This window comes from Salvia hispanica, chromosome 5, assembly GCF_029641045.1.
Source record: "Salvia hispanica isolate PSC_SH4W2 chromosome 5, Shi_PSC_v1, whole genome shotgun sequence".
Lineage (NCBI taxonomy): Eukaryota > Viridiplantae > Streptophyta > Magnoliopsida > Lamiales > Lamiaceae > Salvia > Salvia hispanica.
The window spans coordinates 9,668,280-9,691,286 of record NC_142696.1 but is presented as its reverse complement, the minus strand read 5'-3'; the positions used below and the strand labels follow the sequence as shown (position 1 = coordinate 9,691,286).

The 23,007-nt window shown below is 51.9% G+C and overlaps 5 non-coding genes and 30 pseudogenes across 5 annotated transcripts; all 35 read right to left on the bottom strand.

The window, feature by feature from the left end:
- Nucleotides 1–26: 26 nt before the first annotated feature.
- Nucleotides 27–145, bottom strand: LOC148924699 (5S ribosomal RNA; annotated as a pseudogene).
- A 394-nt stretch (nt 146–539) lies between these two features.
- Nucleotides 540–658, bottom strand: LOC148924698 (5S ribosomal RNA; annotated as a pseudogene).
- A 394-nt stretch (nt 659–1,052) lies between these two features.
- LOC148924697 (5S ribosomal RNA) lies at nt 1,053–1,171 on the bottom strand (annotated as a pseudogene).
- Nucleotides 1,172–1,565: 394 nt separating this feature from the next.
- Nucleotides 1,566–1,684, bottom strand: LOC148924696 (5S ribosomal RNA). Its single transcript, XR_016131768.1, has one exon. It is a non-coding gene; the product is annotated as a 5S ribosomal RNA (ribosomal RNA).
- A 394-nt stretch (nt 1,685–2,078) lies between these two features.
- LOC148924695 (5S ribosomal RNA) lies at nt 2,079–2,196 on the bottom strand (annotated as a pseudogene).
- Nucleotides 2,197–3,588: 1,392 nt separating this feature from the next.
- LOC148924694 (5S ribosomal RNA) lies at nt 3,589–3,694 on the bottom strand (annotated as a pseudogene).
- A 394-nt stretch (nt 3,695–4,088) lies between these two features.
- On the bottom strand, nt 4,089–4,207 carry LOC148924693 (5S ribosomal RNA; annotated as a pseudogene).
- A 394-nt stretch (nt 4,208–4,601) lies between these two features.
- LOC148924692 (5S ribosomal RNA) lies at nt 4,602–4,720 on the bottom strand (annotated as a pseudogene).
- A 394-nt stretch (nt 4,721–5,114) lies between these two features.
- LOC148924691 (5S ribosomal RNA) lies at nt 5,115–5,233 on the bottom strand. Its single transcript, XR_016131767.1, has one exon. It is a non-coding gene; the product is annotated as a 5S ribosomal RNA (ribosomal RNA).
- Nucleotides 5,234–5,627: 394 nt separating this feature from the next.
- On the bottom strand, nt 5,628–5,745 carry LOC148924690 (5S ribosomal RNA; annotated as a pseudogene).
- Nucleotides 5,746–7,137: 1,392 nt separating this feature from the next.
- Nucleotides 7,138–7,243, bottom strand: LOC148924689 (5S ribosomal RNA; annotated as a pseudogene).
- Nucleotides 7,244–7,637: 394 nt separating this feature from the next.
- On the bottom strand, nt 7,638–7,756 carry LOC148924688 (5S ribosomal RNA; annotated as a pseudogene).
- A 394-nt stretch (nt 7,757–8,150) lies between these two features.
- Nucleotides 8,151–8,269, bottom strand: LOC148924687 (5S ribosomal RNA). Its single transcript, XR_016131766.1, has one exon. It is a non-coding gene; the product is annotated as a 5S ribosomal RNA (ribosomal RNA).
- Nucleotides 8,270–8,663: 394 nt separating this feature from the next.
- Nucleotides 8,664–8,781, bottom strand: LOC148924686 (5S ribosomal RNA; annotated as a pseudogene).
- Nucleotides 8,782–9,665: 884 nt separating this feature from the next.
- LOC148924685 (5S ribosomal RNA) lies at nt 9,666–9,784 on the bottom strand (annotated as a pseudogene).
- Nucleotides 9,785–10,178: 394 nt separating this feature from the next.
- Nucleotides 10,179–10,297, bottom strand: LOC148924684 (5S ribosomal RNA; annotated as a pseudogene).
- Nucleotides 10,298–10,690: 393 nt separating this feature from the next.
- On the bottom strand, nt 10,691–10,809 carry LOC148924683 (5S ribosomal RNA). Its single transcript, XR_016131765.1, has one exon. It is a non-coding gene; the product is annotated as a 5S ribosomal RNA (ribosomal RNA).
- Nucleotides 10,810–11,202: 393 nt separating this feature from the next.
- On the bottom strand, nt 11,203–11,308 carry LOC148924682 (5S ribosomal RNA; annotated as a pseudogene).
- Nucleotides 11,309–11,702: 394 nt separating this feature from the next.
- On the bottom strand, nt 11,703–11,808 carry LOC148924681 (5S ribosomal RNA; annotated as a pseudogene).
- Nucleotides 11,809–12,701: 893 nt separating this feature from the next.
- LOC148924680 (5S ribosomal RNA) lies at nt 12,702–12,807 on the bottom strand (annotated as a pseudogene).
- A 393-nt stretch (nt 12,808–13,200) lies between these two features.
- LOC148924679 (5S ribosomal RNA) lies at nt 13,201–13,319 on the bottom strand (annotated as a pseudogene).
- Nucleotides 13,320–14,212: 893 nt separating this feature from the next.
- Nucleotides 14,213–14,318, bottom strand: LOC148924678 (5S ribosomal RNA; annotated as a pseudogene).
- Nucleotides 14,319–14,711: 393 nt separating this feature from the next.
- LOC148924677 (5S ribosomal RNA) lies at nt 14,712–14,830 on the bottom strand (annotated as a pseudogene).
- A 393-nt stretch (nt 14,831–15,223) lies between these two features.
- On the bottom strand, nt 15,224–15,329 carry LOC148924676 (5S ribosomal RNA; annotated as a pseudogene).
- An 893-nt stretch (nt 15,330–16,222) lies between these two features.
- On the bottom strand, nt 16,223–16,328 carry LOC148924675 (5S ribosomal RNA; annotated as a pseudogene).
- A 394-nt stretch (nt 16,329–16,722) lies between these two features.
- Nucleotides 16,723–16,828, bottom strand: LOC148924674 (5S ribosomal RNA; annotated as a pseudogene).
- Nucleotides 16,829–17,721: 893 nt separating this feature from the next.
- On the bottom strand, nt 17,722–17,827 carry LOC148924673 (5S ribosomal RNA; annotated as a pseudogene).
- Nucleotides 17,828–18,220: 393 nt separating this feature from the next.
- Nucleotides 18,221–18,339, bottom strand: LOC148924672 (5S ribosomal RNA; annotated as a pseudogene).
- A 393-nt stretch (nt 18,340–18,732) lies between these two features.
- On the bottom strand, nt 18,733–18,838 carry LOC148924671 (5S ribosomal RNA; annotated as a pseudogene).
- Nucleotides 18,839–20,229: 1,391 nt separating this feature from the next.
- Nucleotides 20,230–20,335, bottom strand: LOC148924670 (5S ribosomal RNA; annotated as a pseudogene).
- A 394-nt stretch (nt 20,336–20,729) lies between these two features.
- Nucleotides 20,730–20,848, bottom strand: LOC148924669 (5S ribosomal RNA). The gene has a single exon (XR_016131290.1). It is a non-coding gene; the product is annotated as a 5S ribosomal RNA (ribosomal RNA).
- A 394-nt stretch (nt 20,849–21,242) lies between these two features.
- LOC148924668 (5S ribosomal RNA) lies at nt 21,243–21,360 on the bottom strand (annotated as a pseudogene).
- Nucleotides 21,361–21,754: 394 nt separating this feature from the next.
- LOC148924667 (5S ribosomal RNA) lies at nt 21,755–21,872 on the bottom strand (annotated as a pseudogene).
- Nucleotides 21,873–22,266: 394 nt separating this feature from the next.
- Nucleotides 22,267–22,384, bottom strand: LOC148924666 (5S ribosomal RNA; annotated as a pseudogene).
- Nucleotides 22,385–22,777: 393 nt separating this feature from the next.
- On the bottom strand, nt 22,778–22,883 carry LOC148924665 (5S ribosomal RNA; annotated as a pseudogene).
- Between the last annotated feature and the right edge of the window lie 124 nt (nt 22,884–23,007).

Sequence of the window (23,007 nt, the reverse complement as noted above, 5' to 3'; positions counted from 1 at the left end):
AAAAAATGAACGCACTCGCAAAAAAAGGGGTGCAACACAAGGACTTCCCAAGGGGTCACCCATCCTAGTACTACTCTCGCCGGAGCACGCTTAACTTCGGAGTTTTGATGGGATACGGTGCATTAGTGCTGGTATGATCGCACCCATCAATAGCCTCGCACTTTATTCTTTCATAGAGTACGCTCCCGTGCGCAGGTTCTGATCCCCCACCCTTCACACAGGCATAACTTTTGATCCGGAAGGAGTTACGGGACCCACAGCATATCACCGCGAAGCTCTCGCCGAGCCCCACGTTCTGAGCTACGTGTACATCCTGTGGCTACTCCGGGAAGCAAAAAGAGGCCATTTCGAGCCATTTCGGACACTTTTAGTTCGCAGCAACTGTTTTTCAGCACGTTTAAGATTGTAGGACTCGCTCGTCACCGGCTCGTGGAGTTTGTCGTACTTTTTGTCCTCGTACTCGACAACAGCTAATCGAGTGTCGGACCACATCAGGACCAACTGAACGGAAAAAAAAAATGAACGCACTCGCAAAAAAAGGGGTGCAACACAAGGACTTCCCAGGGGGTCACCCATCCTAGTACTACTCTCGCCGGATCACGTTTAACTTCGGAGTTTTGATGGGATACGGTGCATTAGTGCTGGTATGATCGCACCCATCAATAGCCTCGCACTTTATTCTTTCATAGCGTACGCTCCCGTGCGCAGGTTCTGATCCCCCACCCTTCACACAGGCATAACTTTTGATCCGGAAGGAGTTACGGGACCCACAGCATATCACCGCGAAGCTCTCGCCGAGCCCCACGTTCTGAGCTACGTGTACATCCTGTGGCTACTCCGGGAAGCAAAAAGAGGCCATTTCGAGCCATTTCGGACACTTTTAGTTCGCAGCAACTGTTTTTCAGCACGTTTAAGATTGTAGGACTCGCTCGTCACCGGCTCGTGGAGTTTGTCGTACTTTTTGTCCTCGTACTCGACAACAGCTAATCGAGTGTCGGACCACATCAGGACCAACTGAACGGAAAAAAAAAATGAACGCACTCGCAAAAAAAGGGGTGCAACACAAGGACTTCCCAGGGGGTCACCCATCCTAGTACTACTCTCGCCGGATCACGTTTAACTTCGGAGTTTTGATGGGATACGGTGCATTAGTGCTGGTATGATCGCACCCATCAATAGCCTCGCACTTTATTCTTTCATAGCGTACGCTCCCGTGCGCAGGTTCTGATCCCCCACCCTTCACACAGGCATAACTTTTGATCCGGAAGGAGTTACGGGACCCACAGCATATCACCGCGAAGCTCTCGCCGAGCCCCACATTCTGAGCTACGTGTACATCCCGTGGCTACTCCGGGAAGCAAAAAGAGGCCATTTCGAGCCATTTCGGACACTTTTAGTTCGCAGCTACTGTTTTTCAGCACGTTTAAGATTGTGGGACTCGCTCGTCACCGGCTCGTGGAGTTTGTCATACTTTTTGTCCTCGTACTCGACAATAGCTAATCGAGTGTCGGACCACAACAGGACCAACTGAACGGAAAAAAAAAATGAACGCACTCGCAAAAAAAGGGGTGCAACACAAGGACTTCCCAGGGGGTCACCCATCCTAGTACTACTCTCACCCAAGCACGCTTAACTTCGGAGTTCTGATTGGATCCGGTGCATTAGGGCTGGTATGATCGCACCCATCAATAGCCTCGCACTTTATTCTTTCATAGCGTACGCTCCCGTGCGCAGGTTCTGATCCCCCACCCTCCAGACGGGTATAACTTTTGATCGGGAAGGAGTTACGGGACCCACAGCATATCACCGCGAAGCTCTCGCCGAGCCCCACTTTCTGAGCTACGGGTACAGCCCGTGGCTACTCTGAGAAGCAAAAAGAGGCCGTTTCGAGCAATTTCGGACACTTTTAGTTCGTAGCTACTGTTTTTCGGCACGTTTAAGATTGTGGGACCCGCTCGTCACCGGCTCGTGGAGATTGTCGTACTTTTTGTCCTCGTACTCGACAACAGCTAATCGAGTGTCGGACCACATCAAGACCAACTGAACGGAAAAAAAAAATGAACGCACTCGCAAAAAAAGGGGTGCAACACAAGGACTTCCCAGGGGGTCACCCATCCTAGTGCTACTCTCGCCGGAGCACGCTTAACTTCGGAGTTTGATGGGATACGGTGCATTAGTGCTGGTATGATCGCACCCATCAATAGCCTCGCACTTTATTCTTTCATAGCGTACGCTCCCGTGCGCAGGTTCTGATCCCCCACCCTTCACACAGGCATAACTTTTGATCCGGAAGGAGTTACGGGACCCACAGCATATCACCGCGAAGCTCTCGCCGAGCCCCACGTTCTGAGCTACGTGTACATCCCGTGGCTACTCCGGGAAGCAAAAAGAGGCCATTTCGAGCCATTTCGGACACTTTTAGTTCGCAGCTACTGTTTTTCAGCACGTTTAAGATTGTGGGACTCGCTCGTCACCGGCTCGTGGAGTTTGTCGTACTTTTTGTCCTCGTACTCGACAACAGCTAATCGAGTGTCGGACCACAACAGGACCAACTGAACGGAAAAAAAAAATGAACGCACTCGCAAAAAAAGGGGTGCAACAGGGGGTCACCCATCCTAGTACTACTCTCGCCCAATCACGCTTAACTTCGGAGCTCTGATGGGATCCGGTGCATTAGTGCTGGTATGATCGCACCCATCAATAGCCCCGCACTTTATTCTTTCATAGCGTACGCTCCCGTGCGCAGGTTCTGATCCCCCACCCTCCAGACGGGTATAACTTTTGATCGGGAAGGAGTTACGGGACCCACAGCATATCACCGCGAAGCTCTCGCCGAGTCCCACGTGCTGAGCTACGGGCATAGCCCGTGGCTACTCCGGGAAGCAAAAAGAGGCCGTTTCGAGCCATTTCGGACACTTTTAGTTCGCAGCTACTGTTTTTCGGCACGTTTAAGATTGTGGGACCCGCTCGTCACCGGCTCGTGGAGATTGTCGTACTTTTTGTCCTCGTACTCGACAACCACTAATCGAGTGTCGGACCACATCAAGACCAACTGAACGGAAAAAAAAATGAACGCACTCGCAAAAAAAGGGGTGCAACAGGGGGTCACCCATCCTAGTACTACTCTCGCCCAATCACGCTTAACTTCGGAGCTCTGATGGGATCCGGTGCATTAGTGCTGGTATGATCGCACCCATCAATAGCCCCGCACTTTATTCTTTCATAGCGTACGCTCCCGTGCGCAGGTTCTGATCACCCACCCTGCAGACGGGTATAACTTTTGATCGGGAAGGAGTTACGGGACCCACAGCATATCACCGCGAAGCTCTCGCCGAGCCCCACGTTCTGAGCTACGGGTATAGCCCGTGGCTACTCTGAGAAGCAAAAAGAGGCCGTTTCGAGCCATTTCGAACACTTTTAGTTCGCAGCTACAGTTTTTCGGCACGTTTAAGATTGTGGGACCCGCTCGTCACCGGCTCGTGGAGATTGTCGTACTTTTTGTCCTCGTACTCGACAACCACTAATCGAGTGTCGGACCACATCAAGACCAACTGAACGGAAAAAAAAATGAATGCACTCGCAAAAAAAGGGGTGCAACAGGGGGTCACCCATCCTAGTACTACTCTCGCCCAAGCACGCTTAACTTCGGAGCTCTGATGGGATCCGGTGCATTAGTCCTGGTATGATCGCACCCATCAATAGCCCCGCACTTTATTCTTTCATAGCGTACGCTCCCGTGCGCAGGTTCTGATCACCCACCCTCCAGACGGGTATAACTTTTGATCGGGAAGGAGTTACGGGACCCACAGCATATCACCGCGAAGCTCTCGCCGAGTCCCACGTGCTGAGCTATGGGTAGAGCCCGTGGCTACTCCGGGAAGCAAAAAGAGGCCGTTTCGAGCAATTTCGGACACTTTTAGTTCGCAGCTACTATTTTTCGGCACGTTTAAGATTGTGGGACCCGCTCGTCACCGGCTCGTGGAGATTGTCGTACTTTTTGTCCTCGTACTCGACAACAGCTAATCGAGTGTCGGACCACATCAAGACCAACTGAACAGAAAAAAAAAATGAACGCACTCGCAAAAAAAGGGGTGCAACACAAGGACTTCCCAAGGGGTCACCCATCCTAGTACTACTCTCGCCGGAGCACGCTTAACTTCGGAGTTTTGATGGGATACGGTGCATTAGTGCTGGTATGATCGCACCCATCAATAGCCTCGCACTTTATTCTTTCATAGAGTACGCTCCCGTGCGCAGGTTCTGATCCCCCACCCTTCACACAGGCATAACTTTTGATCCGGAAGGAGTTACGGGACCCACAGCATATCACCGCGAAGCTCTCGCCGAGCCCCACGTTCTGAGCTACGTGTACATCCTGTGGCTACTCCGGGAAGCAAAAAGAGGCCATTTCGAGCCATTTCGGACACTTTTAGTTCGCAGCAACTGTTTTTCAGCACGTTTAAGATTGTAGGACTCGCTCGTCACCGGCTCGTGGAGTTTGTCGTACTTTTTGTCCTCGTACTCGACAACAGCTAATCGAGTGTCGGACCACATCAGGACCAACTGAACGGAAAAAAAAAATGAACGCACTCGCAAAAAAAGGGGTGCAACACAAGGACTTCCCAGGGGGTCACCCATCCTAGTACTACTCTCGCCGGATCACGTTTAACTTCGGAGTTTTGATGGGATACGGTGCATTAGTGCTGGTATGATCGCACCCATCAATAGCCTCGCACTTTATTCTTTCATAGCGTACGCTCCCGTGCGCAGGTTCTGATCCCCCACCCTTCACACAGGCATAACTTTTGATCCGGAAGGAGTTACGGGACCCACAGCATATCACCGCAAAGCTCTCGCCGAGCCCCACGTTCTGAGCTACGTGTACATCCCGTGGCTACTCCGGGAAGCAAAAAGAGGCCATTTCGAGCCATTTCGGACACTTTTAGTTCGCAGCTACTGTTTTTCAGCACGTTTAAGATTGTGGGACTCGCTCGTCACCGGCTCGTGGAGTTTGTCGTACTTTTTGTCCTCGTACTCGACAACAGCTAATCGAGTGTCGGACCACAACAGGACCAACTGAACGGAAAAAAAAAATGAACGCACTCGCAAAAAAAGGGGTGCAACACAAGGACTTCCCAGGGGGTCACCCATCCTAGTACTACTCTCACCCAAGCACGCTTAACTTCGGAGTTCTGATTGGATCCGGTGCATTAGGGCTGGTATGATCGCACCCATCAATAGCCTCGCACTTTATTCTTTCATAGCGTACGCTCCCGTGCGCAGGTTCTGATCCCCCACCCTCCAGACGGGTATAACTTTTGATCGGGAAGGAGTTACGGGACCCACAGCATATCACCGCGAAGCTCTCGCCGAGCCCCACTTTCTGAGCTACGGGTACAGCCCGTGGCTACTCTGAGAAGCAAAAAGAGGCCGTTTCGAGCAATTTCGGACACTTTTAGTTCGTAGCTACTGTTTTTCGGCACGTTTAAGATTGTGGGACCCGCTCGTCACCGGCTCGTGGAGATTGTCGTACTTTTTGTCCTCGTACTCGACAACAGCTAATCGAGTGTCGGACCACATCAAGACCAACTGAACGGAAAAAAAAAATGAACGCACTCGCAAAAAAAGGGGTGCAACACAAGGACTTCCCAGGGGGTCACCCATCCTAGTGCTACTCTCGCCGGAGCACGCTTAACTTCGGAGTTTGATGGGATACGGTGCATTAGTGCTGGTATGATCGCACCCATCAATAGCCTCGCACTTTATTCTTTCATAGCGTACGCTCCCGTGCGCAGGTTCTGATCCCCCACCCTTCACACAGGCATAACTTTTGATCCGGAAGGAGTTACGGGACCCACAGCATATCACCGCGAAGCTCTCGCCGAGCCCCACGTTCTGAGCTACGTGTACATCCCGTGGCTACTCCGGGAAGCAAAAAGAGGCCATTTCGAGCCATTTCGGACACTTTTAGTTCGCAGCTACTGTTTTTCAGCACGTTTAAGATTGTGGGACTCGCTCGTCACCGGCTCGTGGAGTTTGTCGTACTTTTTGTCCTCGTACTCGACAACAGCTAATCGAGTGTCGGACCACAACAGGACCAACTGAACGGAAAAAAAAAATGAACGCACTCGCAAAAAAAGGGGTGCAACAGGGGGTCACCCATCCTAGTACTACTCTCGCCCAATCACGCTTAACTTCGGAGCTCTGATGGGATCCGGTGCATTAGTGCTGGTATGATCGCACCCATCAATAGCCCCGCACTTTATTCTTTCATAGCGTACGCTCCCGTGCGCAGGTTCTGATCCCCCACCCTCCAGACGGGTATAACTTTTGATCGGGAAGGAGTTACGGGACCCACAGCATATCACCGCGAAGCTCTCGCCGAGTCCCACGTGCTGAGCTACGGGCATAGCCCGTGGCTACTCCGGGAAGCAAAAAGAGGCCGTTTCGAGCCATTTCGGACACTTTTAGTTCGCAGCTACTGTTTTTCGGCACGTTTAAGATTGTGGGACCCGCTCGTCACCGGCTCGTGGAGATTGTCGTACTTTTTGTCCTCGTACTCGACAACCACTAATCGAGTGTCGGACCACATCAAGACCAACTGAACGGAAAAAAAAATGAACGCACTCGCAAAAAAAGGGGTGCAACAGGGGGTCACCCATCCTAGTACTACTCTCGCCCAATCACGCTTAACTTCGGAGCTCTGATGGGATCCGGTGCATTAGTACTGGTATGATCGCACCCATCAATAGCCCCGCACTTTATTCTTTCATAGCGTACGCTCCCGTGCGCAGGTTCTGATCACCCACCCTGCAGACGGGTATAACTTTTGATCGGGAAGGAGTTACGGGACCCACAGCATATCACCGCGAAGCTCTCGCCGAGCCCCACGTTCTGAGCTACGGGTATAGCCCGTGGCTACTCTGAGAAGCAAAAAGAGGCCGTTTCGAGCCATTTCGAACACTTTTAGTTCGCAGCTACAGTTTTTCGGCACGTTTAAGATTGTGGGACCCGCTCGTCACCGGCTCGTGGAGATTGTCGTACTTTTTGTCCTCGTACTCGACAACCACTAATCGAGTGTCGGACCACATCAAGACCAACTGAACGGAAAAAAAAATGAACGCACTCGCAAAAAAAGGGGTGCAACAGGGGGTCACCCATCCTAGTACTACTCTCGCCCAAGCACGCTTAACTTCGGAGCTCTGATGGGATCCGGTGCATTAGTCCTGGTATGATCGCACCCATCAATAGCCCCGCACTTTATTCTTTCATAGCGTATGCTCCCGTGCGCAGGTTCTGATCACCCACCCTCCAGACGGGTATAACTTTTGATCGGGAAGGAGTTACGGGACCCACAGCATATCACCGCGAAGCTCTCGCCGAGCCCCACGTTCTGAGCTACGTGTACATCCTGTGGCTACTCCGGGAAGCAAAAAGAGGCCATTTCGAGCCATTTCGGACACTTTTAGTTCGCAGCAACTGTTTTTCAGCACGTTTAAGATTGTAGGACTCGCTCGTCACCGGCTCGTGGAGTTTGTCGTACTTTTTGTCCTCGTACTCGACAACAGCTTACCGAGTGTCGGACCACATCAGGACCAACTGAACGGAAAAAAAAAATGAACGCACTCGCAAAAAAAGGGGTGCAACACAAGGACTTCCCAGGGGGTCACCCATCCTAGTACTACTCTCGCCGGATCACGTTTAACTTCGGAGTTTTGATGGGATACGGTGCATTAGTGCTGGTATGATCGCACCCATCAATAGCCTCGCACTTTATTCTTTCATAGCGTACGCTCCCGTGCGCAGGTTCTGATCCCCCACCCTTCACACAGGCATAACTTTTGATCCGGAAGGAGTTACGGGACCCACAGCATATCACCGCGAAGCTCTCGCCGAGCCCCACGTTCTGAGCTACGTGTACATCCCGTGGCTACTCCGGGAAGCAAAAAGAGGCCATTTCGAGCCATTTCGGACACTTTTAGTTCGCAGCTACTGTTTTTCAGCACGTTTAAGATTGTGGGACTCGCTCGTCACCGGCTCGTGGAGTTTGTCGTACTTTTTGTCCTCGTACTCGACAACAGCTAATCGAGTGTCGGACCACAACAGGACCAACTGAACGGAAAAAAAAAATGAACGCACTCGCAAAAAAAGGGGTGCAACACAAGGACTTCCCAGGGGGTCACCCATCCTAGTACTACTCTCACCCAAGCACGCTTAACTTCGGAGTTCTGATTGGATCCGGTGCATTAGGGCTGGTATGATCGCACCCATCAATAGCCTCGCACTTTATTCTTTCATAGCGTACGCTCCCGTGCGCAGGTTCTGATCCCCCACCCTCCAGACGGGTATAACTTTTGATCGGGAAGGAGTTACGGGACCCACAGCATATCACCGCGAAGCTCTCGCCGAGCCCCACTTTCTGAGCTACGGGTACAGCCCGTGGCTACTCTGAGAAGCAAAAAGAGGCCGTTTCGAGCAATTTCGGACACTTTTAGTTCGTAGCTACTGTTTTTCGGCACGTTTAAGATTGTGGGACCCGCTCGTCACCGGCTCGTGGAGATTGTCGTACTTTTTGTCCTCGTACTCGACAACAGCTAATCGAGTGTCGGACCACATCAAGACCAACTGAACGGAAAAAAAAAATGAACGCACTCGCAAAAAAAGGGGTGCAACACAAGGACTTCCCAGGGGGTCACCCATCCTAGTGCTACTCTCGCCGGAGCACGCTTAACTTCGGAGTTTGATGGGATACGGTGCATTAGTGCTGGTATGATCGCACCCATCAATAGCCTCGCACTTTATTCTTTCATAGCGTACGCTCCCGTGCGCAGGTTCTGATCCCCCACCCTTCACACAGGCATAACTTTTGATCCGGAAGGAGTTACGGGACCCACAGCATATCACCGCGAAGCTCTCGCCGAGCCCCACGTTCTGAGCTACGTGTACATCCCGTGGCTACTCCGGGAAGCAAAAAGAGGCCATTTCGGACACTTTTAGTTCGCAGCTACTGTTTTTCAGCACGTTTAAGATTGTGGGACTCGCTCGTCACCGGCTCGTGGAGTTTGTCGTACTTTTTGTCCTCGTACTCGACAACAGCTAATCGAGTGTCGGACCACAACAGGACCAACTGAACGGAAAAAAAAAATGAACGCACTCGCAAAAAAAGGGGTGCAACAGGGGGTCACCCATCCTAGTACTACTCTCGCCCAATCACGCTTAACTTCGGAGCTCTGATGGGATCCGGTGCATTAGTGCTGGTATGATCGCACCCATCAATAGCCCCGTACTTTATTCTTTCATAGCGTACGCTCCCGTGCGCAGGTTCTGATCCCCCACCCTCCAGACGGGTATAACTTTTGATCGGGAAGGAGTTACGGGACCCACAGCATATCACCGCGAAGCTCTCGCCGAGCCCCACTTTCTGAGCTACGGGTACAGCCCGTGGCTACTCTGAGAAGCAAAAAGAGGCCGTTTCGAGCAATTTCGGACACTTTTAGTTCGTAGCTACTGTTTTTCGGCACGTTTAAGATTGTGGGACCCGCTCGTCACCGGCTCGTGGAGATTGTCGTACTTTTTGTCCTCGTACTCGACAACAGCTAATCGAGTGTCGGACCACATCAAGACCAACTGAACGGAAAAAAAAAATGAACGCACTCGCAAAAAAAGGGGTGCAACACAAGGACTTCCCAGGGGGTCACCCATCCTAGTACTACTCTCGCCGGAGCACGCTTAACTTCGGAGTTTTGATGGGATACGGTGCATTAGTGCTGGTATGATCGCACCCATCAATAGCCTCGCACTTTATTCTTTCATAGAGTACGCTCCCGTGCGCAGGTTCTGATCCCCCACCCTTCACACAGGCATAACTTTTGATCCGGAAGGAGTTACGCGACCCACAGCATATCACCGCGAAGCTCTCGCCGAGCCCCACGTTCTGAGCTACGTGTACATCCCGTGGCTACTCCGGGAAGCAAAAAGAGGCCATTTCGAACCATTTCGGACACTTTTAGTTCGCAGCTACTGTTTTTCAGCACGTTTAAGATTGTGGGACTCGCTCGTCACCGGCTCGTGGAGTTTGTCGTACTTTTTGTCCTCGTACTCGACAACAGCTAATCGAGTGTCGGACCACATCAAGACCAACTGAACGGAAAAAAAAAATGAACGCACTCGCAAAAACAGGAGTGCAACACAAGGACTTCCCAGGGGGTCACCCATCCTAGCACTACTCTCGCCGGAGCACGCTTAACTTCGGAGTTTTGATGGGATACGGTGCATTAGTGCTGGTATGATCGCACCCATCAATAGCCTCGCACTTTATTCTTTCATAGCGTACGCTCCCGTGCGCAGGTTCTGATCCCCCACCCTCCAGACGGGTATAACTTTTGATCGGGAAGGAGTTACGGGACCCACAGCATATCACCGCGAAGCTCTCGCCGAGTCCCACGTTCTGAGCTACGGGTACAGCCCGTGGCTACTCTGAGAAGCAAAAAGAGGCCGTTTCGAGCCATTTCGAACACTTTTAGTTCGCAGCTACTGTTTTTCAGCACGTTTAAGATTGTGGGACTCGCTCGTCACCGGCTCGTGGAGTTTGTCGTACTTTTTGTCCTCGTACTCGACAACAGCTAATCGAGTGTCGGACCACAACAGGACCAACTGAACGGAAAAAAAAATGAACGCACTCGCAAAAAAAGGGGTGCAACACAAGGACTTCCCAGGGGGTCACCCATCCTAGTACTACTCTCACCCAAGCACGCTTAACTTCGGAGTTCTGATTGGATCCGGTGCATTAGGGCTGGTATGATCGCACCCATCAATAGCCTCGCACTTTATTCTTTCATAGCGTACGCTCCCGTGCGCAGGTTCTGATCCCCCACCCTCCAGACGGGTATAACTTTTGATCGGGAAGGAGTTACGGGACCCACAGCATATCACCGCGAAGCTCTCGCCGAGCCCCACGTTCTGAGCTACGGGTACAGCCCGTGGCTACTCTGAGAAGCAAAAAGAGGCCGTTTCGAGCCATTTCGAACACTTTTAGTTCGCAGCTACAGTTTTTCGGCACGTTTAAGATTGTGGGACCCGCTCGTCACCGGCTCATGGAGATTGTCGTACTTTTCGTCCTCGTACTCGACAACCACTAATCGAGTGTCGGACCACATCAAGACCAACTGAACGGAAAAAAAAATGAACGCACTCGCAAAAAAAGGGGTGCAACAGGGGGTCACCCATCCTAATACTACTCTCGCCCAAGCACGCTTAACTTCGGAGCTCTGATGGGATCCGGTGCATTAGTGCTGGTATGATCGCACCCATCAATAGCCCCGCACTTTATTCTTTCATAGCGTACGCTCCCGTGCGCAGGTTCTGATCACCCACCCTCCAGACGGGTATAACTTTTGATCGGGAAGGAGTTACGGGACCCACAGCATATCACCGCGAAGCTCTCGCCGAGTCCCACGTGCTGAGCTATGGGTAGAGCCCGTGGCTACTCCGGGAAGCAAAAAGAGGCCGTTTCGAGCAATTTCGGACACTTTTAGTTCGCAGCTACTGTTTTTCGGCACGTTTAAGATTGTGGGACCCGCTCGTCACCGGCTCGTGGAGATTGTCGTACTTTTTGTCCTCGTACTCGACAACCACTAATCGAGTGTCGGACCACATCAAGACCAACTGAACGGAAAAAAAAAATGAACGCACTCGCAAAAAAAGGGGTGCAACAGGGGGTCACCCATCCTAGTACTACTCTCGCCCAAGCACGCTTAACTTCGGAGCTCTGATGGGATCCGGTGCATTAGTGCTGGTATGATCGCACCCATCAATAGCCCCGCACTTTATTCTTTCATAGCGTACGCTCCCGTGCCCAGGTTCTGATCACCCACCCTCCAGACGGGTATAACTTTTGATCGGGAAGGAGTTACGGGACCCACAGCATATCACCGCGAAGCTCTCGCCGAGTCCCACGTGCTGAGCTACGAGTATAGCCCGTGGCTACTCCGGGAAGCAAAAACAGGCCGTTTCGAGCAATTTCGGACACTTTTAGTTCGCAGCTACTGTTTTTCGGCACGTTTAAGATTGTGGGACTCGCTCGTCACCGGCTCATGGAGTTTGTCGTACTTTTTGTCCTCGTACTCGACAACCACTAATCGAGTGTCGGACCACATCAAGACCAACTGAACGGAAAAAAAAATGAACGCACTCGCAAAAAAAGGGGTGCAACAGGGGGTCACCCATCCTAGTACTACTCTCGCCCAATCACGCTTAACTTCGGAGCTCTGATGGGATCCGGTGCATTAGTGCTGGTATGATCGCACCCATCAATAGCCCCGCACTTTATTCTTTCATAGCGTACGCTCCCGTGCGCAGGTTCTGATCCCCCACCCTCCAGACGGGTATAACTTTTGATCGGGAAGGAGTTACGGGACCCACAGCATATCACCGCGAAGCTCTCGCCGAGTCCCACGTGCTGAGCTATGGGTAGAGCCCGTGGCTACTCTGGGAAGCAAAAAGAGGCCGTTTCGAGCCATTTCGAACACTTTTAGTTCGCAGCTACTGTTTTTCGGCACGTTTAAGATTGTGGGACCCGCTCGTCACCGGCTCGTGGAGATTGTCGTACTTTTTGTCCTCGTACTCGACAACCACTAATCGAGTGTCGGACCACATCAAGACCAACTGAACGGAAAAAAAAAATGAACGCACTCGCAAAAAAAGGGGTGCAACAGGGGGTCACCCATCCTAGTACTACTCTCGCCCAAGCACGCTTAACTTCGGAGCTCTGATGGGATCCGGTGCATTAGTGCTGGTATGATCGCACCCATCAATAGCCCCGCACTTTATTCTTTCATAGCGTACGCTCCCGTGCCCAGGTTCTGATCACCCACCCTCCAGACGGGTATAACTTTTGATCGGGAAGGAGTTACGGGACCCACAGCATATCACCGCGAAGCTCTCGCCGAGTCCCACGTGCTGAGCTACGAGTATAGCCCGTGGCTACTCCGGGAAGCAAAAACAGGCCGTTTCGAGCAATTTCGGACACTTTTAGTTCGCAGCTACTGTTTTTCGGCACATTTAAGATTGTGGGACCCGCTCGTCACCGGCTCGTGGAGATTGTCGTACTTTTTGTCCTCGTACTCGACAACAGCTAATCGAGTGTCGGACCACATCAAGACCAACTGAACGGAAAAAAAAATGAACGCACTCGCAAAAAAAGGGGTGCAACAAAAGGACTTCCCAGGGGGTCACCCATACTAGTACTACTCTCGCCCAAGCACGCTTAACTTCGGAGTTCTGATGGGATCCGGTGCATTATGGCTGGTATGATCGCACCCATCAATTGCCTCGCACTTTATTCTTTCATAGCATACGCTCCCGTGCGCAGGTTCTGATCCCCCACCCTTCACATAGGCATAACTTTTGATCCGGAAGGAGTTACGGGACCCACAGCATATCACCGCGAAGCTCTCGCCGAGCCCCACGTTCTGAGCTACGGGTACAGCCCGTGGCTACTCTGAGAAGCAAAAAGAGGCCGTTTCGATCCATTTCGAACACTTTTAGTTCGCAGCTACTGTTTTTCGGCACGTTTAAGATTGTGGGACTCGCTCGTCACCGGCTCCTGGAGTTTGTCGTACTTTTTGTCCTCGTACTCGACAACCACTAATCGAGTGTCGGACCACATCAAGACCAACTGAACGGAAAAAAAAATGAACGCACTCGCAAAAAAAGGGGTGCAACAGGGGGTCACCCATCCTAGTACTACTCTCGCCCAATCACGCTTAACTTCGGAGCTCTGATGGGATCCGGTGCATTAGTGCTGGTATGATCGCACCCATCAATAGCCCCGCACTTTATTCTTTCATAGCGTACGCTCCCGTGCGCAGGTTCTGATCCCCCACCCTCCAGACGGGTATAACTTTTGATCGGGAAGGAGTTACGGGACCCACAGCATATCACCGCGAAGCTCTCGCCGAGTCCCACGTGCTGAGCTATGGGTAGAGCCCGTGGCTACTCTGGGAAGCAAAAAGAGGCCGTTTCGAGCCATTTCGAACACTTTTAGTTCGCAGCTACTGTTTTTCGGCACGTTTAAGATTGTGGGACCCGCTCGTCACCGGCTCGTGGAGATTGTCGTACTTTTTGTCCTCGTACTCGACAACCACTAATCGAGTGTCGGACCACATCAAGACCAACTGAACGGAAAAAAAAAATGAACGCACTCGCAAAAAAAGGGGTGCAACAGGGGGTCACCCATCCTAGTACTACTCTCGCCCAAGCACGCTTAACTTCGGAGCTCTGATGGGATCCGGTGCATTAGTGCTGGTATGATCGCACCCATCAATAGCCCCGCACTTTATTCTTTCATAGCGTACGCTCCCGTGCCCAGGTTCTGATCACCCACCCTCCAGACGGGTATAACTTTTGATCGGGAAGGAGTTACGGGACCCACAGCATATCACCGCGAAGCTCTCGCCGAGTCCCACGTGCTGAGCTACGAGTATAGCCCGTGGCTACTCCGGGAAGCAAAAACAGGCCGTTTCGAGCAATTTCGGACACTTTTAGTTCGCAGCTACTGTTTTTCGGCACATTTAAGATTGTGGGACCCGCTCGTCACCGGCTCGTGGAGATTGTCGTACTTTTTGTCCTCGTACTCGACAACAGCTAATCGAGTGTCGGACCACATCAAGACCAACTGAACGGAAAAAAAAATGAACGCACTCGCAAAAAAAGGGGTGCAACAAAAGGACTTCCCAGGGGGTCACCCATACTAGTACTACTCTCGCCCAAGCACGCTTAACTTCGGAGTTCTGATGGGATCCGGTGCATTATGGCTGGTATGATCGCACCCATCAATTGCCTCGCACTTTATTCTTTCATAGCATACGCTCCCGTGCGCAGGTTCTGATCCCCCACCCTTCACATAGGCATAACTTTTGATCCGGAAGGAGTTACGGGACCCACAGCATATCACCGCGAAGCTCTCGCCGAGCCCCACGTTCTGAGCTACGGGTACAGCCCGTGGCTACTCTGAGAAGCAAAAAGAGGCCGTTTCGATCCATTTCGAACACTTTTAGTTCGCAGCTACTGTTTTTCGGCACGTTTAAGATTGTGGGACCCGCTCGTCACCAGCTCGTGGAGATTGTCGTACTTTTTGTCCTCGTACTCGACAACAGCTAATCGAGTGTCGGACCACATCAAGACCAACTGAACGGAAAAAAAAATGAACGCACTCGCAAAAAAAGGGGTGCAACAGGGGGTCACCCATCCTAGTACTACTCTCGCCCAAGCACGCTTAACTTCGGAGCTCTGATGGGATCCGGTGCATTAGTGCTGGTATGATCGCACCCATCAATAGCCCCACACTTTATTCTTTCATAGCGTACGCTCCCGTGCGCAGGTTCTGATCACCCACCCTCCAGACGGGTATAACTTTTGATCGGGAAGGAGTTACGGGACCCACAGCATATCACCGCGAAGCTCTCGCCGAGTCCCACGTGCTGAGCTACGGGTGTAGCCCGTGGCTACTCCGGGAAGCAAAAAGAGGCCGTTTCGAGCGATTTCGGACACTTTTAGTTCGCAGCTACTGTTTTTCGGCACGTTTAAGATTGTGGGACTCGCTTGTCACCGGCTCATGGAGTTTGTCGTACTTTTTGTCCTCGTACTCGACAACCACTAATCGAGTGTCGGACCACATCAAGACCAACTGAACGGAAAAAAAAATGAACGCACTCGCAAAAAAAGGGGTGCAACAGGGGGTCACCCATCCTAGTACTACTCTCGCCCAATCACGCTTAACTTCGGAGCTCTGATGGGATCCGGTGCATTAGTGCTGGTATGATCGCACCCATCAATAGCCCCGCACTTTATTCTTTCATAGCGTACGCTCCCGTGCGCAGGTTCTGATCCCCCACCCTCCAGACGGGTATAACTTTTGATCGGGAAGGAGTTACGGGACCCACAGCATATCACCGCGAAGCTCTCGCCGAGTCCCACGTGCTGAGCTATGGGTAGAGCCCGTGGCTACTCTGGGAAGCAAAAAGAGGCCGTTTCGAGCCATTTCGAACACTTTTAGTTCGCAGCTACTGTTTTTCGGCACGTTTAAGATTGTGGGACCCGCTCGTCACCGGCTCGTGGAGATTGTCGTACTTTTTGTCCTCGTACTCGACAACCACTAATCGAGTGTCGGACCACATCAAGACCAACTGAACGGAAAAAAAAAATGAACGCACTCGCAAAAAAAGGGGTGCAACAGGGGGTCACCCATCCTAGTACTACTCTCGCCCAAGCACGCTTAACTTCGGAGCTCTGATGGGATCCGGTGCATTAGTGCTGGTATGATCGCACCCATCAATAGCCCCGCACTTTATTCTTTCATAGCGTACGCTCCCGTGCCCAGGTTCTGATCACCCACCCTCCAGACGGGTATAACTTTTGATCGGGAAGGAGTTACGGGACCCACAGCATATCACCACGAAGCTCTCGCCGAGTCCCACGTGCTGAGCTATGGGTAGAGCCCGTGGCTACTCCGGGAAGCAAAAAGAGGCCGTTTCGAGCAATTTCGGACACTTTTAGTTCGCAGCTACTGTTTTTCGGCACGTTTAAGATTGTGGGACCCGCTCGTCACCGGCTCGTGGAGATTGTCGTACTTTTTGTCCTCGTACTCGACAACCACTAATCGAGTGTCGGACCACATCAAGACCAACTGAACGGAAAAAAAAAATGAACGCACTCGCAAAAAAAGGGGTGCAACAGGGGGTCACCCATCCTAGTACTACTCTCGCCCAAGCACGCTTAACTTCGGAGCTCTGATGGGATCCGGTGCATTAGTGCTGGTATGATCGCACCCATCAATAGCCCCGCACTTTATTCTTTCATAGCGTACGCTCCCGTGCCCAGGTTCTGATCACCCACCCTCCAGACGGGTATAACTTTTGATCGGGAAGGAGTTACGGGACCCACAGCATATCACCGCGAAGCTCTCGCCGAGTCCCACGTGCTGAGCTACGAGTATAGCCCGTGGCTACTCCGGGAAGCAAAAACAGGCCGTTTCGAGCAATTTCGGACACTTTTAGTTCGCAGCTACTGTTTTTCGGCACGTTTAAGATTGTGGGACTCGCTCGTCACCGGCTCATGGAGTTTGTCGTACTTTTTGTCCTCGTACTCGACAACCACTAATCGAGTGTCGGACCACATCAAGACCAACTGAACGGAAAAAAAAATGAACGCACTCGCAAAAAAAGGGGTGCAACAGGGGGTCACCCATCCTAGTACTACTCTCGCCCAATCACGCTTAACTTCGGAGCTCTGATGGGATCCGGTGCATTAGTGCTGGTATGATCGCACCCATCAATAGCCCCGCACTTTATTCTTTCATAGCGTACGCTCCCGTGCGCAGGTTCTGATCCCCCACCCTCCAGACGGGTATAACTTTTGATCGGGAAGGAGTTACGGGACCCACAGCATATCACCGCGAAGCTCTCGCCGAGTCCCACGTGCTGAGCTATGGGTAGAGCCCGTGGCTACTCTGGGAAGCAAAAAGAGGCCGTTTCGAGCCATTTCGAACACTTTTAGTTCGCAGCTACTGTTTTTCGGCACGTTTAAGATTGTGGGACCCGCTCGTCACCGGCTCGTGGAGATTGTCGTACTTTTTGTCCTCGTACTCGACAACCACTAATCGAGTGTCGGACCACATCAAGACCAACTGAACGGAAAAAAAAAATGAACGCACTCGCAAAAAAAGGGGTGCAACAGGGGGTCACCCATCCTAGTACTACTCTCGCCCAAGCACGCTTAACTTCGGAGCTCTGATGGGATCCGGTGCATTAGTGCTGGTATGATCGCACCCATCAATAGCCCCGCACTTTATTCTTTCATAGCGTACGCTCCCGTGCCCAGGTTCTGATCACCCACCCTCCAGACGGGTATAACTTTTGATCGGGAAGGAGTTACGGGACCCACAGCATATCACCGCGAAGCTCTCGCCGAGTCCCACGTGCTGAGCTACGAGTATAGCCCGTGGCTACTCCGGGAAGCAAAAACAGGCCGTTTCGAGCAATTTCGGACACTTTTAGTTCGCAGCTACTGTTTTTCGGCACATTTAAGATTGTGGGACCCGCTCGTCACCGGCTCGTGGAGATTGTCGTACTTTTTGTCCTCGTACTCGACAACAGCTAATCGAGTGTCGGACCACATCAAGACCAACTGAACGGAAAAAAAAATGAACGCACTCGCAAAAAAAGGGGTGCAACAAAAGGACTTCCCAGGGGGTCACCCATACTAGTACTACTCTCGCCCAAGCACGCTTAACTTCGGAGTTCTGATGGGATCCGGTGCATTATGGCTGGTATGATCGCACCCATCAATTGCCTCGCACTTTATTCTTTCATATCATACGCTCCCGTGCGCAGGTTCTGATCCCCCACCCTTCACATAGGCATAACTTTTGATCCGGAAGGAGTTACGGGACCCACAGCATATCACCGCGAAGCTCTCGCCGAGCCCCACGTTCTGAGCTACGGGTACAGCCCGTGGCTACTCTGAGAAGCAAAAAGAGGCCGTTTCGATCCATTTCGAACACTTTTAGTTCGCAGCTACTGTTTTTCGGCACGTTTAAGATTGTGGGACCCGCTCGTCACCAGCTCGTGGAGATTGTCGTACTTTTTGTCCTCGTACTCGACAACAGCTAATCGAGTGTCGGACCACATCAAGACCAACTGAACGGAAAAAAAAATGAACGCACTCGCAAAAAAAGGGGTGCAACAGGGGGTCACCCATCCTAGTACTACTCTCGCCCAAGCACGCTTAACTTCGGAGCTCTGATGGGATCCGGTGCATTAGTGCTGGTATGATCGCACCCATCAATAGCCCCACACTTTATTCTTTCATAGCGTACGCTCCCGTGCGCAGGTTCTGATCACCCACCCTCCAGACGGGTATAACTTTTGATCGGGAAGGAGTTACGGGACCCACAGCATATCACCGCGAAGCTCTCGCCGAGTCCCACGTGCTGAGCTACGGGTATAGCCCGTGGCTACTCCGGGAAGCAAAAAGAGGCCGTTTCGAGCGATTTCGGACACTTTTAGTTCGCAGCTACTGTTTTTCGGCACGTTTAAGATTGTGGGACTCGCTCGTCACCGGCTCATGGAGTTTGTCGTACTTTTTGTCCTCGTACTCGACAACCACTAATCGAGTGTCGGACCACATCAAGACCAACTGAACGGAAAAAAAAATGAACGCACTCGCAAAAAAAGGGGTGCAACAGGGGGTCACCCATCCTAGTACTACTCTCGCCCAATCACGCTTAACTTCGGAGCTCTGATGGGATCCGGTGCATTAGTGCTGGTATGATCGCACCCATCAATAGCCCCGCACTTTATTCTTTCATAGCGTACGCTCCCGTGCGCAGGTTCTGATCCCCCACCCTCCAGACGGGTATAACTTTTGATCGGGAAGGAGTTACGGGACCCACAGCATATCACCGCGAAACTCTCGCCGAGTCCCACGTGCTGAGCTATGGGTAGAGCCCGTGGCTACTCTGGGAAGCAAAAAGAGGCTGTTTCGAGCCATTTCGAACACTTTTAGTTCGCAGCTACTGTTTTTCGGCACGTTTAAGATTGTGGGACCCGCTCGTCACCGGCTCGTGGAGATTGTCGTACTTTTTGTCCTCGTACTCGACAACCACTAATCGAGTGTCGGACCACATCAAGACCAACTGAACGGAAAAAAAAATGAACGCACTCGCAAAAAAAGGGGTGCAACAGGGGGTCACCCATCCTAGTACTACTCTCGCCCAATCACGCTTAACTTCGGAGCTCTGATGGGATCCGGTGCATTAGTGCTGGTATGATCGCACCCATCAATAGCCCCGCACTTTATTCTTTCATAGCGTACGCTCCCGTGCGCAGGTTCTGATCCCCCACCCTCCAGACGGGTATAACTTTTGATCGGGAAGGAGTTACGGGACCCACAGCATATCACCGCGAAGCTCTCGCCGAATCCCACGTGCTGAGCTATGGGTAGAGCCCGTGGCTACTCTGGGAAGCAAAAAGAGGCTGTTTCGAGCCATTTCGAACACTTTTAGTTCGCAGCTACTGTTTTTCGGCACGTTTAAGATTGTGGGACCCGCTCGTCACCGGCTCGTGGAGATTGTCGTACTTTTTGTCCTCGTACTCGACAACCACTAATCGAGTGTCGGACCACATCAAGACCAACTGAACGGAAAAAAAAATGAACGCACTCGCAAAAAAAGGGGTGCAACAGGGGGTCACCCATCCTAATACTACTCTCGCCCAAGCACGCTTAACTTCGGAGCTCTGATGGGATCCGGTGCATTAGTGCTGGTATGATCGCACCCATCAATAGCCCCACACTTTATTCTTTCATAGCGTACGCTCCCGTGCGCAGGTTCTGATCACCCACCCTCCAGACGGGTATAACTTTTGATCGGGAAGGAGTTACGGGACCCACAGCATATCACCGCGAAGCTCTCGCCGAGTCCCACGTGCTGAGCTACGGGCATAACCCGTGGCTACTCCGGGAAGCAAAAAGAGGCCGTTTCGAGCCATTTCGGGCACTTTTAGTTCGCAGCTACTGTTTTTCGGCACGTTTAAGATTGTGGGACTCGCTCGTCACCGGCTCGTGGAGTTTGTCGAACTTTTTGTCCTCGTACTCGACAACAGCTAATCGAGTGTCGGACCACATCAGGACCAACTGAACGGAAAAAAAAAATGAACGCACTCGCAAAAAAAGGGGTGCAACACAAGGACTTCCCAGGGGGTCACCCATCCTAGTACTACTCTCGCCCAAGCACGCTTAACTTCGGAGTTCTGATGGGATACGGTGCATTAGTGCTGGTATGATCGCACCCATCAATAGCCTCGCACTTTATTCTTTCATAGCGTACGCTCCCGTGCGCAGGTTCTGATCCCCCACCCTTCACACAGGCATAACTTTTGATCCGGAAGGAGTTACGGGACCCACAGCATATCACCGCGAAGCTCTCGTCGAGCCCCACGTTCTGAGCTACGTGTACAGCCCGTGGCTACTGCGGGAAGCAAAAAGAGGCCGTTTCGAGCCATTTCGGACACTTTTAGTTCGCAGCTACTGTTTTTCGGCACGTTTAAGATTGTGGGACTCGCTCGTCACCGGCTCGTGGAGTTTGTCGTACTTTTTGTCCTCGTACTCGACAACAGCTAATCGAGTGTCGGACCACATCAGGACCAACTGAACGGAAAAAAAAAATGAACGCACTCGCGAAAAAAGGGGTGCAACACAAGGACTTCCCAGGGATCAGCCATCCTAGTACTACTCTCGCCCAAGCACGCTTAACTTTGGAGTTCTGATGGGATCCGGTGCATTAGGGCTGGTATGATCGCACCCATCAATAGCCTCGCACTTTATTCTTTCATAGCATACGCTCCCGTGCGCAGGTTCTGATCCCCCACCCTCCAGGCGGGTATAACTTTTGATCGGGAAGGAGTTACGGGACCCACAGCATATCACCGCAAAGCTCTCGCCGAGCCCCACGTTCTGAGCTACGGTTATAGCCCGTGGCTACTCCGGGAAGCAAAAAGAGGCCGTTTCGAGCCATTTCGAACACTTTTAGTTCGCAGCTATTGTTTTTCGGCACGTTTAAGATTGTGGGACCCGCTCGTCACCGGCTCGTGGAGATTGTCGTACTTTTTGTCCTCGTACTCGACAACAGCTAATCGAGTGTCGGACCACATCAGGACCAACTGAACGGAAAAAAAAAATGAACGCACTCGCGAAAAAAGGGGTGCAACACAAGGACTTCCCAGGGATCAGCCATCCTAGTACTACTCTCGCCCAAGCACGCTTAACTTTGGAGTTCTGATGGGATCCGGTGCATTAGGGCTGGTATGATCGCACCCATCAATAGCCTCGCACTTTATTCTTTCATAGCGTACGCTCCCGTGCGCAGGTTCTGATCCCCCACCCTTCACACAGGCATAACTTTTGATCGGGAAGGAGTTACGGGACCCACAGCATATCACCGCGAAGCTCTCGTCGAGCCCCACGTTCTGAGCTACGTGTACAGCCCGTGGCTACTGCGGGAAGCAAAAAGAGGCCGTTTCGAGCCATTTCGGACACTTTTAGTTCGCAGCTACTGTTTTTCGGCACGTTTAAGATTGTGGGACTCGCTCGTCACCGGCTCGTGGAGTTTGTCGTACTTTTTGTCCTCGTACTCGACAACAGCTAATCGAGTGTCGGACCACATCAGGACCAACTGAACGGAAAAAAAAAATGAACGCACTCGCGAAAAAAGGGGTGCAACACAAGGACTTCCCAGGGATCAGCCATCCTAGTACTACTCTCGCCCAAGCACGCTTAACTTTGGAGTTCTGATGGGATCCGGTGCATTAGGGCTGGTATGATCGCACCCATCAATAGCCTCGCACTTTATTCTTTCATAGCATACGCTCCCGTGCGCAGGTTCTGATCCCCCACCCTCCAGGCGGGTATAACTTTTGATCGGGAAGGAGTTACGGGACCCACAGCATATCACCGCAAAGCTCTCGCCGAGCCCCACGTTCTGAGCTACGGTTATAGCCCGTGGCTACTCCGGGAAGCAAAAAGAGGCCGTTTCGAGCCATTTCGAACACTTTTAGTTCGCAGCTATTGTTTTTCGGCACGTTTAAGATTGTGGGACCCGCTCGTCACCGGCTCGTGGAGATTGTCGTACTTTTTGTCCTCGTACTCGACAACCACTAATCGAGTGTCGGACCACATCAAGACCAACTGAACGGAAAAAAAAATGAACGCACTCGCAAAAAAAGGGGTGCAACAGGGGGTCACCCATCCTAGTACTACTCTCGCCCAAGCACGCTTAACTTCGGAGCTCTGATGGGATCCGGTGCATTAGTGCTGGTATGATCGCACCCATCAATAGCCACGCACTTTATTCTTTCATAGCGTACGCTCCCGTGCGCAGGTTCTGATCACCCACCCTCCAGACGGGTATAACTTTTGATCGGGAAGGAGTTACGGGACCCACAGCATATCACC